This window comes from Orycteropus afer, unplaced genomic scaffold (assembly GCF_000298275.1).
Source record: "Orycteropus afer afer isolate SDZICR_OR568_19922 unplaced genomic scaffold, OryAfe1.0 scaffold00073, whole genome shotgun sequence".
NCBI classification, from domain to species: domain Eukaryota; kingdom Metazoa; phylum Chordata; class Mammalia; order Tubulidentata; family Orycteropodidae; genus Orycteropus; species Orycteropus afer.
This window is the reverse complement of record NW_006921660.1, coordinates 1,275,536-1,282,800: the sequence shown is the minus strand read 5'-3', so window position 1 is coordinate 1,282,800 and position 7,265 is coordinate 1,275,536.

The window sequence follows — 7,265 nt, the reverse complement described above, 5'->3', positions numbered from 1 at the left end:
ACCCCTGAGATTGTGGCCCCTAGGTGCCCTTCAGGTCTGGAATTGAGCCCACTCCTGTGGCTTCCAGCCAAACAAAAGACAGGCATATGAGCTGAATATTTACATTAGGTAGATACACTCCTTGGAGAGATCAATCATGGGAGAATAGAAGGGCTGTGTATGCACAGGGAGACAGCTCGGGGGGCCGGAGTGCATGGGAGGGCAGGACACAGGAAAAAAGTAACTATGGGGAGGAGGTGGGAGGGCAGCTGTTGCATTGTGGGAAATTGCAGTCAATGTCATGAGACAGAGTATATGCGAGCTGCTGTATGGAAAGTGAATTTGCTCTGTAAACTTTCACCCAAATCACAATAACAATTTAAAAAATAATAATACCTAACTCTTAGGATTATTTTGTTGTTGTTGTTTGGTGCCATCGAGTCAGTTCTGACTCATAGCAACCCTGTGTACAACAGAACAAACACTGTCCAGTCCTGCGCCAGCCTCACAATCCTTGCTATACCTGAGCCCATCATTGTAGCCACTGTATCAATCCATCTTATTGAGGGCCTTCCTCTTTTTCGCTGACCCTCCACTTTACCAAGCATGATATCCTTCTCCAGGGAATGGTCCCTACGATTATTAGGACAACTAAATGAAACAAATATCTGAAATGCTTATCACATAAAAGACTTGATGAAAAGGTTGTTGGGTGATGTCAAGTCAATTTCAATTCATAGTGACCCCACATGATAGACAAGAACTGCTCCTACTCTATAGGGCATAAAAAACCAAACTCATTGCCATTAAGTCAGTTCTGACTCACAGCGACCCCTCCTTGGGTTTCCAAGGTGGGATCTGTACAGAAGTAGATTATCCAATCTTCCTTCCAAAGAGTGACTGGTGGGTTTGAACCTCCAGCCTTCTGATTAGCAGTCAATTGTCTCAGGCACTATACCATTTGGTTTTTATTTTGTTTGTGCTGTAATCTTTACGGGAGCAGATCACCAAGTCTTTCTGCCACAGAGTTGTTGGGTACGTTCTAATCTATCGCCTTTCAGTTAGCAGCTGAGTTCTTAACCACTTCACCATCAGTGTTCCTATTATTAATGTAATTATGGACAAAGGCCATGAACAGGTATCTCTCAAAGGAAAGTCTTTTGTTGAAGAATACTTGTTAAGCTCTCCACTCAGCCTCCCACCACTAGAGGCTGCAGAACATATGACAAGGAACTAAGTTTTAGTATCAAATTTGTTGGACAAAGACTTGTTTATCTTCTTTCTGGAAGTCCCAAATTGCAACTTGGGAATGAACACATTGAAATTTTTTATTTTATTTGTTTCCAGTTGTTTTTGTGCTTAGTTTATATGTATATTTGTTGGTCAGTGTCCAGTCAGCAAAAGAGAAACCACTCTAGGAATTTCAAACAGAGGGAAGTTAACATAGGAAATTGGTTACAAATGTGTTGAAGGGCTGGCAGAAAAAAAAGGGAAGCTGAGATCACCCAGAGATTAGTAACTGGAGAAAACTGCTACCATCCTTCAGACTGATTGAGCAAAAGAAAAAGTGGTGTTATCCAGAATCCATAATTACTATGTTGCTGAGGCTGCTAGAACACCCACTGCTCCTCTGCTGTTGTTAGAACAGCTTTCAGGAAGCTGAAAAATTGAACTCCCACCAAAAATTGTCTGCCACTGTTGCTGCCAGAGCCCAGGAACCTCTTGTGGAGGTTGCAGGAGAACCCACTGCTTCCACTGCTATTGACATTCAAATTCAATTACAGGGGCAGAAACTCACATTCACTCCCAACCACTGCTGTTGCTATTGTTGAGGCTGCTGTCTCTACTGAAAACATCAACAGAATGAGGGGGGAATGGTTTCTTCCTTACATCTGCTTTTCAATCTCCCACCAGTGTCTTCCCATAGAACCCAATTGGAAATCAGCTGGGTAGTGAGTCTGGGGAAAGCAATCTTCAGGCTTCCAGCCCACTATAGTGGAGAATATAGAGAATGAGAATGGAACGGGGAGCTAGCATACAACACCCCGTACAGTATATAACTTACACATAGATGTTTCATTCAGCACTGCTCTGTGTGTGTGTGTACTCCAGATGTTTTTCACTTAGATTTGTTTGAAGCTAAGTGACAATGTGTTGGGTGTTTCAAACTTCTAATAGAACACTGTTGTTTTTGTTGTTAGGTGCTGTCAAGTTGGCTCCAATTCAGAGTGACTCTATGTCCCTATGTACAATGGAATGAAACACTGCCAAGTTCTGTGCCATCCTCGTATCATTGCCTTGTTGGAGCTCATTGTTGTAACCATGGGTCAATCCATCTCATCAAGGGTCTTCCTTTTTTTGTTGAGCCTCTGCTTTACCAAGCATTATGCCTTCTCCAGGAACTGGTCCCTCCTGACAAGTCCAAAGTATGTGAGATGAAGTCTAGCCATACTCACTTCCAAGGAGCATTGTGGCTGTACCTCCTCTAACACAGATTTGTTCATTCTTCTGGAAGTCCACAGCACATTCAATACCCTTCACTAACACTGTAATTCAAATTCATCAACTCTTCCTCAGTCTTCCTTATTCATTGTCCAGCATTCACATGCATAAGAGACAAATGAAAATACCATGGCTTGGGTCAGGCACACCTTAGTTCACAAAGTGACATCTTTGCTTTTTAATACTGTAAAGAGATATTTTGCACCATATTTGCCCAATGCAATATATCATTTGATTTCTTGACTTCTGCTTCCATGGGCATTGATTGTGGATCCAAGTAAAAGGAAATTGTTGACAATGTCAATCTTTTCTCCTTTTATCATTTTATTGCTTAATGCTGTGAGGATTTGTGTGTGTGTGTGTGTGTGTGTGTGTTTATGTTGCAGTGTAATCCCTACTGAAGGCTGCAGTCTGATCTGTCAAGATCCATATGATATCAGTAACTGATACTCCTCATTCCATGCCCTATTCTGAATCCAGCTTGAATTTCTGGTAGTTCCCTGTTGATGTACTACTGCAATTGTTTTTTAATTATCTTCATCAAGACTTTGCTTCTGTGTGATATTAATTTCAGCATTGTGTTGAATCATCTTTCTTTGGAATGGGCACAAATATGATTTTTTTCCAGTTCATTGTCCAGGTAACTATCTTCTAATTTTCTTGGCATAAAAGAATGAACACCTCCATTGCTGCATCCATTTGTTAAAATATCTCAATTGGTATTCTATCAATTCCTGTAGCCCTGTTTTTTGCTAATGCCTTCAGTGTAACTTGTACTTCTTCCTTCAATACCTTTGCTTTTTGATCATATGCTACCTCCTGAAATGGTTGAACATCAACCTGTTCATTTTGGTACAGTGACTTTGTATATTTCTTCTATTTTTCTTCAATTCTTCCTGCATTGTCTAATATCTTGCCAAGAGATCTTCAATATTGCAACTTGAGGCTGGAATTTTTCTTCAGTTTTTTCACCTTTTGGTTTTCAAACTCTAGATCTTTGCACATTTCATTGTAATACTTGGTCTACTAGAACTGTCCTTTGAAAACTGTTCAGCTCTTTTACGTCATCATTTTGTCAACTGAAGCACTATCATACCACATTTAACGAGATGACAATCAAATCCCTCTTCCTCTGGGCCATTTGTTCCTTTACTCCTTGGGTTTGACATAGGATGTATAAATACTGGCAAAAATTTGCATTTGACACTACACTTTGCAAACTATTACTGGAATCTTTTTAGCCTCTTACCTCTTAACCACTTGAAAGTGTTTATTAAATACCTAATGTGTGGTGTATATTGGAGGGGGCATCACATGCAAAAGTGTAACAAATTTCTTGTTTTTTTCTTAAATGTGCTCAAAGATGTTTTTTAAATGATCCATGATTTTTTTTTTTTTTTGACTCATTGTTTGCACATGAGGTCATCTAGATCCACGGCAATGCAAAATGTTCTTCTATTGAATCAGCAACAATTTTCCCTTATGAAACAAGATTACTTCCTCTTAAGACCTGAGTACTGAGATCATTAGATTATTCTTGGCTTTTCTGTTAGATGTATTAAACTTGATTTTTCCTTCATGGGGTCAAATCATGTTCTCACTGCAAAGCAAGGCCTACAGAGGGGGGAAATAGGAGGATGTGATTGCTCAGAGACATTGATAAGTGAGTTCGGTCATAGCTCAGGGAAACTTTATCTCTACTGTAGAATTGTTTTCACAGGTAAAACCAGCTGCACAACCAGGGCAATGTAAAGAAAGAAAGTAAAAGAGGCTAGGTTTGGAAGTGACAGTCCCATGTACTTGTCCGTGGAGCCTCAAATCCTCCTTCCCACCTGATTGGCCAAGTCACCCAATGGGGCTCCACCTAAAGCAATAGCAGATGCATGGAGCTAAGGCAGGGCAGGAATAGTCCAGAAGGAAGTTCAAAGGATGCAGCTGCATGTAGGGGAAACACTGGGGGTGGATATTACAAAGAAGTTTAAGGAGAAAAGGAGATGGAAAACATTCGTTGAGCTTCTACTATGTAACAATAGTTCCTGAGTGGTGCAAATTGTTCTCACTCAGCTGCTAGCTGAATGGTGACCAGTTTGAACCCATCGAGCAGCTCTGCAGAAGAAATGCATGGCCATCTGCTTCCATAAAGATTGCAGCCAAGAACACCCTATGGAGCTATTCTGTTATTCTTTAACAGTTCTGCGTTACTCTATAACACATGAGGTCATCATGAGTCACAATTGATTCAATGACCATTGTTTTGAGGCTTTTGTTGCTTTGGTTTGTTTTTTTTTTACTATGTGATAGACAACTCTATCACTCATTTTAATTCTGACAACACTCTTAAGATGTTATCCTCATTTTAGAAACAAAGAAGCAGAGGGGCTACAAAGCTGACACAGTGCAATGATTTGCTTTATATGACTTTTCTAGCCATGGTCTGGTAACTTGTCTGGGGCTATTCAAATAAGTGACTTATGACCTACCAATGGGAGCTCTGGTGGAATAGTGCCTAAGGCATCTGACTGCTAACCAGAAGGTTGGTGGTTCAAAGCCACTCCTCCGAAGATTGGGGATCTACTTCCGCAGAGTTACCATCTTCAAAACCCAAGGAGGGATCGCAATGAGTTACAATTGCCTCAACAGCCGTGAGTTTGGTGTTTTGGATGATCTATCAAAGGGATTGGTCAGTTTACCATGCACATAAAATACCTTATGGTCTGCTGAGGGGATTGGTCAGTTCATGGTCCCAATGGGAGAGCTGTGCCTTGAAATTGATAAGGAATTTTCTTACAGAAGGGCCAATCCCACAGAGGTTGAGAAGGACCTCACTACCATCAAGAAGCAAACTCTGGAGCAGAATGAGTTCTTTGGACCAAGGACTCAAGATCCCTGCACTGAAAACCTCCTAGACCCAAAAGATACATAATAATGATGGCTTTCACTTTGCCAACACTGTGTGTCTCATGTATCCAGGTCAATCATAGATGAATGTGACATTCATAGAATTGTTGATAGCAGTGGTTGTACATGACTTTTTCCTAACAGTCTTACTGTTGCCTGGAAGTTTGAGGTACAATCTGACTGCATGTACAATACAGATAGACAGGCAATGCATACAGCTGATAAGTAGCATGATGGGATTTGATGTCCTATCTACTACATCCACATGCCAACACAGAATCCCTGTGACAGGCCCATCCTAGACAAAGTAAACTTCATTGAGCCTTTGTCATGTGCCAGGCACTGTTCTGTGCTCTTGACATGTTATCTCCTTTAGTCTTCCTAAGTACTTTAAATAGTAGTTATCTGTGTTCCCATTGTGTAGGTGCACTGTGGTAATATAAAGTCTAATGTTATAAATGTATATGGACAGGGGATCAGATCCCAGGTCTGACTTGCTCCAAAGCTATATTCTTTCCATGGCATCAGCAACTTCCTAATCTATTTTGGGAGTTAAGATGTAAGCATTTGAAGGCAAAAGAGGGCTAGGCAGAATAGGACAAGAGGTGGATCATTAGTGTAGACATGGTGTATAGAAACAAGTTGTGTTGTTGTTGTTATATGCTGTCGAGTTGGCCCCGACTCATAGTGACCCCTCCTTGGGTTGCCGAGGCAGTATCATTACGGAAGTAGATTGTCCCATCTTCCTTCCAAGGAGTGGCTGGTGGGTTTGAACCACCAGCCTTCTGGTTAGCAGTCAAGTGCCTTAGGCACTATGCTACCAGAGCTCCTATAGAAACAAGGAGAGAGGAGAAATCCCTGGGGCCTGGGATGACCAGCCTTAGTCATAACTGTCTTTCTCCTTCTGTCCCCACTTCTTTGCCAATGTCTACCAGAGATAGAGAGAGCCTGGGCCACTTCAATTTTTTTTTTCCAGAACCCAGTATAAGTCTGAATTTGGGGTCCCAGACAAATGATCCTGCTTGTCTTCCCCATGGTAGGCCCTATTGCTGCCACTCCTCTACCTGTACCTCAATCTTTTGGGCTCCTTTGGGGCAAGCTCCTTTTGTTACACACAATGCCTCTCCTTTCAAGTGGTACAGCCAGACACTGTACTTTTGGTATCCCTAAAAGTACATCACTGTGCACACTGGGGATAGTCTATAAATATCTTCTAACAAACTGAAAAAAAAAAACTAAACTTTTAAAAATTCCCCAGCATTTTTGGTAGAGTGTGACCACTAAAGCCACTTTTAAATTTGTGAGTGACATATTGAGCAGCTTGAAAGAATTAAGATATCAGAAGCATTGAGCAAAATAAAAGAAGTAGACTACAAGTAGTTACGGTTTCCTACAATCTCTTCCTTTTAAAATCTGGTGTAATGAGACGGTATTTCTTGCCTAGGCAGCTTGTAGTCATCTCCTTTGCCCATAAACCCTATTCTCCTCTGAAGCAGAAAAAAAAGAGAAGGAAATCCTGTACTATTGGGAAATTGCTAGCTAAAATTCCTTTCTATCTCAGCACTCTGTCCTCCTCACCTAGTTATGTGAAAGATGTCAGTGGTCTAAAGCTCTACATGTTTAAGCCAAACAGAACTCAGAACTCAGAAACACAAAGAGGAAAAAAAAAAAAAAGAGACTTAAGCAAGCTGCCATCTATATGCAACGATGGGTCTTTCCTCGTCCAGAGCAAAGAAGAATGAAGAAAACCAAAATTCATGGAAATAATTAGTCCTAGTGACTGGTACACCATCTGATCTGCAGCCTATACAACTATGAGACCAGAAGAACTAGATGGTGCCTGGCTACCACTGTCAACCACTTGGAAGGGGATCTATGTAGGAGAT